At 38.1% G+C, this 11,088-nt stretch overlaps 1 long non-coding RNA gene across 1 annotated transcript; it reads right to left on the bottom strand.

Annotated features, from left to right (window-relative positions):
* Nucleotides 1–735: 735 nt before the first annotated feature.
* LOC144229716 (uncharacterized) lies at nt 736–2,584 on the bottom strand. Its single transcript, XR_013334569.1, has 2 exons — nt 2,438–2,584; nt 736–904 (listed from the first exon to the last, which is right to left on the bottom strand). It is a non-coding gene; the product is annotated as an uncharacterized LOC144229716 (long non-coding RNA).
* Nucleotides 2,585–11,088: the final 8,504 nt, after the last annotated feature.

The raw sequence follows: 11,088 nt of genomic DNA, 5'->3' as shown, positions 1-11,088 counted from the left end.
CTGCCCCGTTTCTGTGGATAGGTCTGCTGTGAATCTGATCTGTCTTCCCTTGTAGGTTAAGAAATTTTTTCCCTTGGTACTTTCATAATTCTCTCCTTGCCTGAGTATTTTTTGAATTTGACTATGATATGCTTTATTGATGGTTGGTTTTTGTTGAACCTAATGCGAGTCTTCTGTGCTTCCTGGATTTTGATGTCTCTGTCTTTCCCCAGGTTAGGATAGTTTTCTGCTATGATTTGCTCACATAAACCTTCTACCCTTTTCTCTCTCTTTATCTTCTGGGACCCCTATGATTTAGAGGTTATTCCTTTTTAATGAGTCACTGAGTTCTCTAACTCTTATATCATGATCTTTTGCCTTAGTTTCCCTCTTTTGTCTGCTTCATTGTTATCTATGTTTGTCTTCTATATTGTTGATTCTCTGCTCTGCTTCATCCTACCCTTGTCGTCGTGGCATACATTCAATATCCCATTGCAGGGACGCGTGGGTGGCTCAGTCGGTTAAGTGTCTGATTTTGGATCAAGTCATGATCTCACAGTCTGTGGGTTCAAGCCCCGCGTTGGGCTCTGTGCTGATAGCTCAGAGCCTTGAGCCTGCTTCAGATTCTGTGTCTCCTTCTCTCTCTGCTCCTTACCTGCTCACACTCTCTCTCTCTCTCAAAATAAAATAAAGACATAAAAAGTTAAAAAAAAAAAGATCCCATTGCAGTTGTAACATTTTAAATTTCATCCTGGGTAGATTTAACTTCTTTTATTTTCACAGAAAGGGATTCTAGGCTTTTGTCAACTTCAGCTAGTATTCTTGTCACTGTGATTCTAAGTTCTCGTCCAGACATCTTGCTTGTATCTGTGTTGATTAAGTCTCTGGCTACCATTTCTTCCTTTCTTTCTTTGGGGGTGAATTCCTTCATTTCATCATTTTGGAGGAAGAAAAAGAATTAATAAAAACTAAAAATTAAAACAAAACAAAGCAAAACATCAAATAAAGTATGCTAGATCCTACATGTGTTTTTGTCTGGTTGTTGAAAGGAGCTTGATAGAATTAAAAAAAAAAAAAAAAGGATAACACTTGAAAAAATTTAAAAATGAATACAATAAGATAGAATAAAATGAACTGATGAAAGTAAACTAGAATAAAAAATTTACAAAAAAGTAGAAAATATGGTAGAAAAAAGGAAAGGAAAATCTTTCTGATAAAAACGGAAAATAAAAATAAATTATTTTCTCTTTCTATATTCAAGGCTAAGAAAAGAAAAGAAAAGAAAAAGAAAATACATTTTGAGTAGATGGACTGGCAAACAGAATTGAATATGATTGGAATTATGTCCAGTGTCTCCTAGAAGTCAAACTATGAAGCATTTTCTAGTCTGTAAACAAAGCAGGCAGAGAGACTTATGTTGTTCCTCTACAGCGTGGTAGGTGCAGTTGGACGGGGCCTGGTGTAATGGCTCTATTTTCCACTAAAGAGTGCTGCTTCTCCTACTGCGGTGATTGTTGTGACACACGTATGCTTGTACGTGCATGCGCACGAGAGGTGAATATGGCCTCACCCAGCTACCCAGCCTCTGGTATCAGAACTGTGGGCTCTTGTGCACCAGCAATCAAGCACCCCTCTTTGTCTCCAGCCACCGTCAACACCCTGCTTCTATCTTGTCTGCGACCAAATCATCAGCCTGCCAGGCGGCACCTTCTTTTTCAGTTTTATCTCAGATGGGGCCGTGTTTCCAAACCTCTCACTTCTGACGGCCTTGTGGCTTTGACCCATTCTGACCCTCTGGGGGGAGGGTCTCCCAGGGCAATGGCCAGTGCTGGCCCGCCCCCAGGAACATTTGCACAACTACGATACTGCAGATGCCCAGAGACTGGGGCTGGGTGCCAGCCCGCCTCAGAAAAAGTTTGTGTGATCACATAGCAGCAGTGTTTCAGGGATTATGATAAATCACAACACACATCTGGTGCCAGGCTTCACCATCTCTAATGTCCTTGATCCAACACCAGCAAACATGGCTGTTCACAGGGTCCGCTGGGAACTTTGCCAGGGAGTTAAGGGAGGGCCCCACAGCCTCTCCCAAATGCCCTCTCAGCAGGGGAACCGCCTCTCCCTGTGTGGCCTGAGGACCCCTTGGACCTTGCTGTCTGCTCTTGGGGATTCATCCTTCCCACCAGAGCTCTGCCAGGTATCAAGCTGCAGAATTTCAGCTTCTGCACTCTCCCTCTTTATAGAGTCTTAATGATATTCAAACCCTCTTCTTTCTCCCTTTCTTGTTAATTCCCTTATGAGTGTTTCCGCTCATTCTCTTTCTCTTCAGCTGCTTTTAGGCTGAGTGCTTTTCCTGTACTCACCCCTGCCCCCACACTGTCCTCTCTCCACAAGCAAAAACAGCTCCCTACCCTCCCCAGCTTCTCTCTCCTCCAGTTCACCCCTCCACACTGTGTACCTGCCGAGTTCTGTGGCTCAAGTTAGGCAGATTGTTGAGTTAATCCGCAGATCAATTTTCTAGGTTGCAAAATGGTTTGTTGTTGATCTAGCTGCATTTCAGGAACAAGAGACGCAAGAACCTTCCATGCTGCTCTGCCATTTTGGCCTTTCCCTGAAAAGATAGTCTTAATTTTGCTACGTGAAAATTGAACAGCCTTTCTTTGCGGCTTTTGCTTTATGTCATGTTTTATAAACTTTTCCGTAGCCCCAATTTCATTTTCTTTTCCAAATGAACACACAATATCCCCAGCACTATCGAGTGAAAAGACTTTTCCCTCTTGCCTTTGTCATAGTGGCAGTGTTCACGTAGGGGGGGGTCTGGTTCCAGGTTTCTAATTTATTCTGTTCCATCTACTCTGCACGTGTCTCTGCCGGGACCAATGCCACGGCCAAATTACTATAGCTTTCAAATAAACCTTGATAGGGGTGCCTGGGTGACTCCGTCGGTTAAGTGTCCAACACTTGGTTTTGGCTCAGGTCATTATCTCATGGCTTGTGGGTTCGAGCCCCATGTCGGCTCTGTGCTGACAGTGTGGAACCTGCTTGGGATTCTCTCCCTGACTCTCTGCCCCTCCCCTGCTCGTTCTCTATCCTTTTCTTTCTGAAAATAAGTAAACGTTTAAGATAAAATAAAATAGGGTCGCCTCGGTGGCTCTGCAGTTAAGCATCTGGTTTTTGGTTTGGGCTCAGGTCATGATCTCATGGTTCTTGAGTTTGAACCCCACCTCAGGCCCCACGCTGACAGTAGGGAGCCTTCTTGAGACTCTCTCTCCCTCTCTGCCCCTCCCCCACGTGCTCTCTCTGTCTCTTTCTCCTTCTCAAATAAAAGTTTAAAAAATAATAATAAAATAAAATGAAATAAACCCTGATATTTTCAGCAATTTCACCCACTTTGTTTTTCTTCAATCATTTCTTGACTATTAGTGTTTTGCATTTCAGTGAATTCCACCAAAAACAAACAAAAACAGAAACAGAAACAAAGAACCTTATTGAGATTTTTTACTGAGATACTTTCTATCTGGAAAGCATACCCTATTTGGCATATTGTGTTTTTCAATCCAGAAACATGACTTATCTCTCCCTTTGTTTGGGTCTTCTCCAGAATCTCCCCCATTTTATACTTTCCCTCAAAGAAGATTTGCCCCTCTCTTGTTAGGTTTATTTCTAGGTAATTATTTTTTTTCATTTTATTTTAAATGATATCTTTAAATTCATTTTCTGCTGTCGATGATATATAGAAATATAATTAATTTTTGTCTGTTGAGTTTGTATCCAGCAACACTGCAAAATTCTTATTAATATTCATAATCTGTATATTCTTTTAGGTTTTTTTCCTACCATAATCATAATGGTAGTGTATTTTTCTTTTCTTTTCTTTCCTATCATTTGAATGATTGTCTTACTGTGCTCGCTAGTCCCACAATTCAATGGAATAGAAGTACATTTCTTCTATTCTAGGTAGATAGGATTTCCTAGTTATCCTACTGGTATTGGTTTTCAGCAAAATTTCACTGTGGTCAGACAATAGGTCTGCAAAAGGTAAGCTTATATAAATGCTTTGCTTGTGCCTGAAAAAGTGTATGCTCTCAGTTATTGTGTACATTTTCCTATACATATTCATTAGGTCAAATCTTATGTGTTCAAAACTTGAGTATCCTTACTGAATTTTGGTTAGCTCGTTTGGTCAATTATTGAAAGAGGTGTGTTAACAATCTCACCCTTGATTGGCATTTGTCTGTTTCCTCAGAATTTTTCCCTACATGGAACAATCCACATTTAAAATTGCTATGTTACTGGCAAAATACAGCTTTTATCATTATGAAACAACCTTTTCATCTCAGGATATGATTTTTACTTTGAAGTTTAATTGTCTGATATTCATGTTACTTTTCTGTATTTGTTTAGCATTTACATGTTTTATCTTTTTGATTTAACTATCTCATATCTGTATGTTTTTAATGTGGCCTTTTGTGAACAGCATTCATTTAAATATTTTAAAAATCCGATCCACAATCTTCATCTTTTAACTTGAGTCTTTGGTTTTCTCTAATCTTGCACAGATGGAGGCAGGTAAAGATTATGTACCTTAATAGGGAATCATTTGGTTTCTTAAATATGTGGACTGGTTTCTTTCATCAATTCTAGAATATTCTCAGCCACTACCTCTTCAAATATTGTTTAGATTTCCACATTGTTTATGCTTTCATCTTTATTTTTATTTTTTGTCTATTTGTACTTTGTTATGTATAGTCTCTTTTAATATTTCCCAATTTATCAATTCTCTTTTCTTCTGTGTCTAATCACCTGATAAACCCATCTAGGGAGGTCTTAATTTTGACTATTACAATTTTTAGTTCTGGAATTTTTATTGGGTTCTTTTTCATATCTACTGTATAATGTTTATTTTCTAGTATCCTTCCCCCAATTCTCAAGCTTGTCTTTTGTAACTTAACATATCAAAGATGATTGCCTTAGGGTCTGTGTCTATAATTCTTATTGTGGGTTTGTGTCGCTGGTTACTTATTTATTTTGGCAGGGCGACGGGTACCCATGATCTCTAATGCCCATGTACACATTTCAAACTGAGTGCTCAAAATTATATTTGAAAGAAAAAAGTAGGAGTAGTTTGAAGCCTAAGATATTAGTATAATTCTGTAGAGAGGATTTACTTTTGCTTCTTCCTTTTTACCTGTGGGTGTTCCAGCACTTATTTGATGGGCAAAATTAGAATCTGTCTCTAGAATTGTTGTTCCCTCAGTGTCTATGTGGGTCCAGAAGAGACCAAGCTAGTGAGCCTTATTCTATTTGCCCTCTTCCAGCCTAGGGATTCAAAACTTTTTTTATACAACATGCGATGTGCCCATTTTGAATGTTATTCACCTGGAAGACAAATGGTCATGGAAATACTCATATTGGCAGTTGGGCACAGATCCTGAAGTTTATACATAATTCTCTTTTTAATAGCTGGAAACATATCCTCTCTCTTCTATTCAAAGAAGCACATCTGCTAGTATATCATTATCTGAATAACATTGCATCTCACTTAATTATTTAAAAAATAACTTTTAAATTAATACTTAAACTCTTATGAATGACTTTATTGGCCTACCTCACAAATGATATAATTAAAACAATGATCTATGACATTGAGATCAACTATGAGGATACTGATAGCTGTTGTTCTATGACATTTCTAGATTATTTATGAGGTGGGTCAGCTTGATTTCCTGTTATGGGCAAAGAAACATGTATCAAGCAAGTAAAAGAGATAAAAGGGATTAATAATGAATCATGCATTTCTATACAGCCTTTAAACAACATGCTGATAGACTGACAGGCAATGATGATTGTTATTATTTGTAAGTCCCACTCTTTCCTCATTTCACTCTCAGTGGAATAGATAAAATTACTTTGAACTGCTAACCCCCAGGAACCCCTAGTCCCTGTAATAGGGACAGTCCATACTACAGGACTTCTTCTCCTGAGGTGACAGTTTTCAAGTCACAGCTTGCCTTTTCTTTCTTTCTTTTTCTTTCTTTGATAATCCAAATCTAAATGAAGTTTGAATGTATAAAGTAGCTACATTTTGTAATAATATCTGAATAAGGTGGATTTGATGTCCCTTGGATTGTAAGAAGGAAGAGATAATTAACTTTCTGTATAAGGCTGGGCAGGGGAAAACGGATTTGGGTAGAACGTCATAGCTTATGACTTTTGGAAACTGAAAGATAGCATGAGGGTCCTGGGTGTCTGGTAAGAGAACAGGGTATCAAAAGCTTAAACAAAGTTTATGGATTATAAAACTACAGTTATAATCTATTGATTATAAAACTACATGGTTAGCTATCCATAAGAAAGTCAGGTAGAAAGGGTTGCCTTCGAGAGGCCTCAGGAAGGTTAAAGATGATCACACCTTCTTCATTCTCTGGAGGGCTTTCTTGAGCATGAGGAGAAATGAAGAACCTGGTTTTCTCCCATCCTCTGAGCACGAAGAACTGGAGGCTGTGGGACAAGCTAGGGATTTATGAGGTAACCGGTGGGTTCATGAGCAGCTGCAATTCAGTCTCATTGGGATTCAGTTACCTGTTAGTCCCTAAAATAGGTCCTTTCTAACAAAATGATTTCAAGAGAAACGTACTTTATAGTATGCTTTACAAGAGACACTATTTCCATCTCTCTCTGCATACGTTCATAAACCTCACAAATCAGTATTATTGGGAAGAATAAAAGTTTAGAAAAATAAAATTTAGCAGAGATTAATTAATACAATATTTTCTCCTCCGTTTTTGTCATTCTGATAGATTAACTCACTTCGTTTGACGAATGCAGCTTGCTCAATAATTGTTTATTCATTTCACCAGGGCCTTTACACTTGCAGCTGTTGCCTGGCATGCTCCTCTGTCTTTGCATGGCTAGCTCTCAGTGCTCAGGTCTCAGCTCGAACACAACATCCTGAGGTTTATCATTCTGCACAAAAGAAGGGCCCCCTTGGGGCGCCTGGGTGGCTTAGTCGGTTAAGCGTCCGACTTTCGCTTGGTTCATGATCTTGCGGTTCGTGGGTTCGAGCCCCGCGTCGGGCTCTGTGCTGACTGCCAGCTCAGAGCCTGGAGCCTGTTTCAGTCTGTGACTCCCTCTCTCTCTGACCCTCCCCTGCTCACGCTGTCTCTCTCTCTCTCCTAGAAATAAATAAAACATTTAAAAAAAAAAATTTAAAAAAAAAAAAAAAGAAGGGCCCCCTCCATCCTTCTGTAAACATCTTTCTGCGTTTTTCCTTTATTGCCTTTCCTATTATGAGAAGTTTACTATTATTTGAAACCTGATTTATTTATTTACTTATTTCATTTCCAAATAAATACTAGTGGAAGTGAATGGGGTGGAAAGTAGATGGACTCAAGATATAATTTTGAGGTAGAATGGCCAGGATTAGTAGGTAAATTGGTCATAGTGTCTGCATTTCTTGGGGAATGGGAGCAGAGTTCAGGAATCAAAGAAGACTCTCAGGTTTCTAGCTTGAGTAACTGTTGGTACTGTTTACTACGTATCGAAGGATGGGTAGGGGCAATGGCAGCTAAGACTTATCCTTTGGGATAAGTTTGAGATATGAGTATTGAGTTACGTAACTAAATAGGGATATTAAGTATGTAGTTGGGTACATAAATCTGGAACACAGAGGGATAATCTAGGCTGGAAAAATAAGTTTGGAGGCATCTGTACATAAGCATGAAGGTGATATTGAAAATCACGTGAAGGGATAACTCACCTTGTGATAGAGGAATGACTAGGAAGATGGCTGAGAAAGAGAATAATAGCATGTGTATTTCATTGCTATTTACATAAAATTTGTAAAATGTGCAAAACTGTACATATTTTATAAGAATATATATGAATGAAATGATAGAAAAAAACACATTACAGTAGTTTTCTAGAGGCTAAAAGTAGAAAAAGTGTTGGGGATGAATAGAAAAGGAAAAAATATTGAAATCAAATATGAATGGGCTTTATAGTCTATAATGCGCTATTAAGTTAAGAGTGTGGTTAACTCAACCCTCTATATGGTAGCTGTTAGAATTTTTAAAGGAAGAGAAAGGAAAGATCATCGCGCATTGAGACCTGGGTCACTTCCTCATTTACAAGTGAAGAGCTGGCAAAAAATAGTGTGAAGAAGTAGCCAATGAAATAAGGGGAGAGAGAGCTCAAAATTACAAAGATCAAGAAAGATATTTCCAAGGGAAAACTGTGTCAATTGCATCAATATTGCTGAAAATGTAGAAAACTGTCCATTGAACTTGCACCCTTGGTTAGTGCAAGGCATTGGTGTCCTTGACAAGAGCAGTCATCAGTGGAGTGATGGGGACTGAAGGCAGCCTGTGACTGAGGCAGGCCCTCTCACTGAAGAGAGAATGAGGGGTGAAGATGTGAAGATGGTGAATAAATACAATATGTCCTAGAAATGGGAAGGTAGTTGAAGTGGGATGCAAGGTCAGTCAGGTTTATTTTTTTTAATTTTTAAAAATGTTTTATTTATTTCTGAGAGAGAGAGACAGCGTGAGCAGGGGAGGGGCAGAGAGAGAGGGAGACACAGACTCTGAAGCAGGCTCCAGGCTCTGAGCTAGCTGTCAGCACAGAGCCTGACGTGGGGCTTGAACCCACGAACTGTGATATCATGACCTGAGCCGAAATCAGATGCCTAACCAACTGAGCCACCCAGGTGCCCCTGTTTTCATCTCTTTATTCTTTTTATATTACATCATAATTTCGGTTAGGTCAATATTCAACATTTGATGTATTATGTCTATGACTATTCAAGTGTAATAATGATTATTTTTCCTTTCTTGAAAAATAGAACTATTTTTATTTCTTGGTTTAATAGTTGCATTGTTTTTCTTTGCTGAATTTTCTAAGACTTATCAGAAATTCAATTTCCAAATTCTCCCACAATCATCTAAATCTCTTATGAATGTATTCAAGGCTTTAAACATTTTCTATTCCGGAAGAAATAACTCCTGGGGCTTCTGATTTGCTTCAATCTGCAATGGTTGTTCTCTTTGCTCAATTTGTTCAATTAAACAAATAGACTTTGTTTAATGATTCATAATCAGGCAGGATCCCATCTAGCTCCAAGAAGAGGAAAGCTCCAGGAAGCTGTACGAAATGGAAGTTTTCTAAAGCCAGAAAGGAGCAGAAGAAAGGAATTTATTTTTATTTATTAAAAAATTTTAAGTTTATTTATTTGGAGAGAGAAAGAGAGAGAGAGACAGAGTACCAGTCAGAGAGGGGCAGAGAGAGAGGGAGACACAGAATCCCAAGCAGGGTCCAGGCTCTGAGCTGTCAACATGGAGCCCGATGTGGCGCTCAAACCCACGAGCAGTGAGATCATGACCTGAGTTGAAGTCAGATGCTCAACCGACTGAACCACCCAGGTGCTTCTGGGTATAGAATTTTAAGTTGGAAATAATTTTCTTTCAGCAATTCAAAGACATCAATCAACTGTCCTCTACCCTCCGATGTTGTGGTTGAGAAGTAGCAAAGATTCCCCGTCCTCTGTACGTGGCTCATTTATGTTTCTCTCTGGACACTCTTCTCTTTGCTCCCCATGTTCTAACATTTCTCAGTGACGTGACTTATTATTTCCTCTGTTCCCAATTGTTCTGTGCACTTGATAGACTTTTATTCTGAAAATCCATGTCTGCTGGTTTTAAGATATTTTCTTAAATTTCTTTGTTCAATGGTTTCTTCCACTTTGTTTTCCAAAATTATTGAGATGTTGCACATAATGGACTGTTTCTCTAACTTTACTAACTTATATCTCATATTTGCTCTTTGCTCTCTTTTCCTGGAAGACTTCTATAGCCAAATCTTCCAACTTTCCTACCAAGCTTCTTTCCTAGTAATCTCTTGAACTTGGAGGTATCCTAAATTAGAATTTTCAAAGTCTTTACTTAGGATAATGAGTATATTTAGATTGATAAAAATCAAAAGGTACTATCAATTTTGGCAACAAGCTGTTGAGATTTGGAACAGAGGAAAGAGAAAACCATTGCATTTTTCAGTTGGCTCATGGCAAGACATCAAGTTATGACTTGAACAGAAAGTAAAAAAAAAATAGAAACACAAACAAACCACACAAATATCAACAAGAAGAAAGCAGGTCAATATTATTATAGACAAAGCTCAAGGTTAAAAAAAAGAAAACCTACCTCTACATAAAATTTTAAAAAACTTCTTTCACATGGATAAAAGGTTGTATCTGAAAATGAAAATATATAGTGTCAGTCCATCAACGGATGAATGGATCAAGAAGATGTGGTTTATCTATATGATGGAATACGAATACTACATGGCAATGAGAAAAAATGAAATCTGGCCTTGTGTAGCAACATGGATGGACCTTGAGGGTGTTATGCTGAGCGAAATAAGTCAGGCAGAGAAGGACAAATACCATATGTTTGCACGTATAGGAGGATTAGGAGGAACTTAACGGAGGACCACAGGGGAGAAGAAGGGGGGAAATGNAGCACTGGATGTTATATGGAAACCAACTTGACAGTAAACTATTTGTAAAAAAAAAAGAAAAGAGAAAATATATAGTGTCAATGATTAACTCAAAGGTATTCACATTACAATTTCATTAAGTAATGAAATAAAGGAACTAGCCATTGTTTCCCAAATTTCAATTATTGCATAACACCTTTGTAATATAGTTTTTTATTTCAAATAGATGTACATTTTATTTAAATAAAAATATAATTTTATTATGGCTGCAAATGGAAAATCAGTTTCATTGATGAAGAGAAGGGAAACATAGNAAAAATGGGTAGGGCTGGAAGAAAATAAAAAGTGAGATACTGATCAATGTTAATTAATCACCTGCAATCACTGGGGTACCAACATCAGTATACATCCCACCCTTGCAGAAAGTCTGAACTAGATTTCAAGTCAGGAAATTGGGGGGTGGGGGGGGAACCAATAAAACACAAAACTAACCTAAAGAAAATAAGAAGAAATGAACCAAAAAAGCACATGAAAAAATAAAAACAGAAAAAAGGAGTTGATATATGAAGCCATAATTCAATTTCTAAAAAATTCAAGCTGGCATGGGAAGATGTGAGA

Source organism: Crocuta crocuta, unplaced genomic scaffold (assembly GCF_008692635.1).
Source record: "Crocuta crocuta isolate KB4526 unplaced genomic scaffold, BGI_CrCroc_1.0 scaffold243, whole genome shotgun sequence".
Lineage (NCBI taxonomy): Eukaryota > Metazoa > Chordata > Mammalia > Carnivora > Hyaenidae > Crocuta > Crocuta crocuta.
This window is presented reverse-complemented; position numbering and strand designations above follow the sequence as displayed.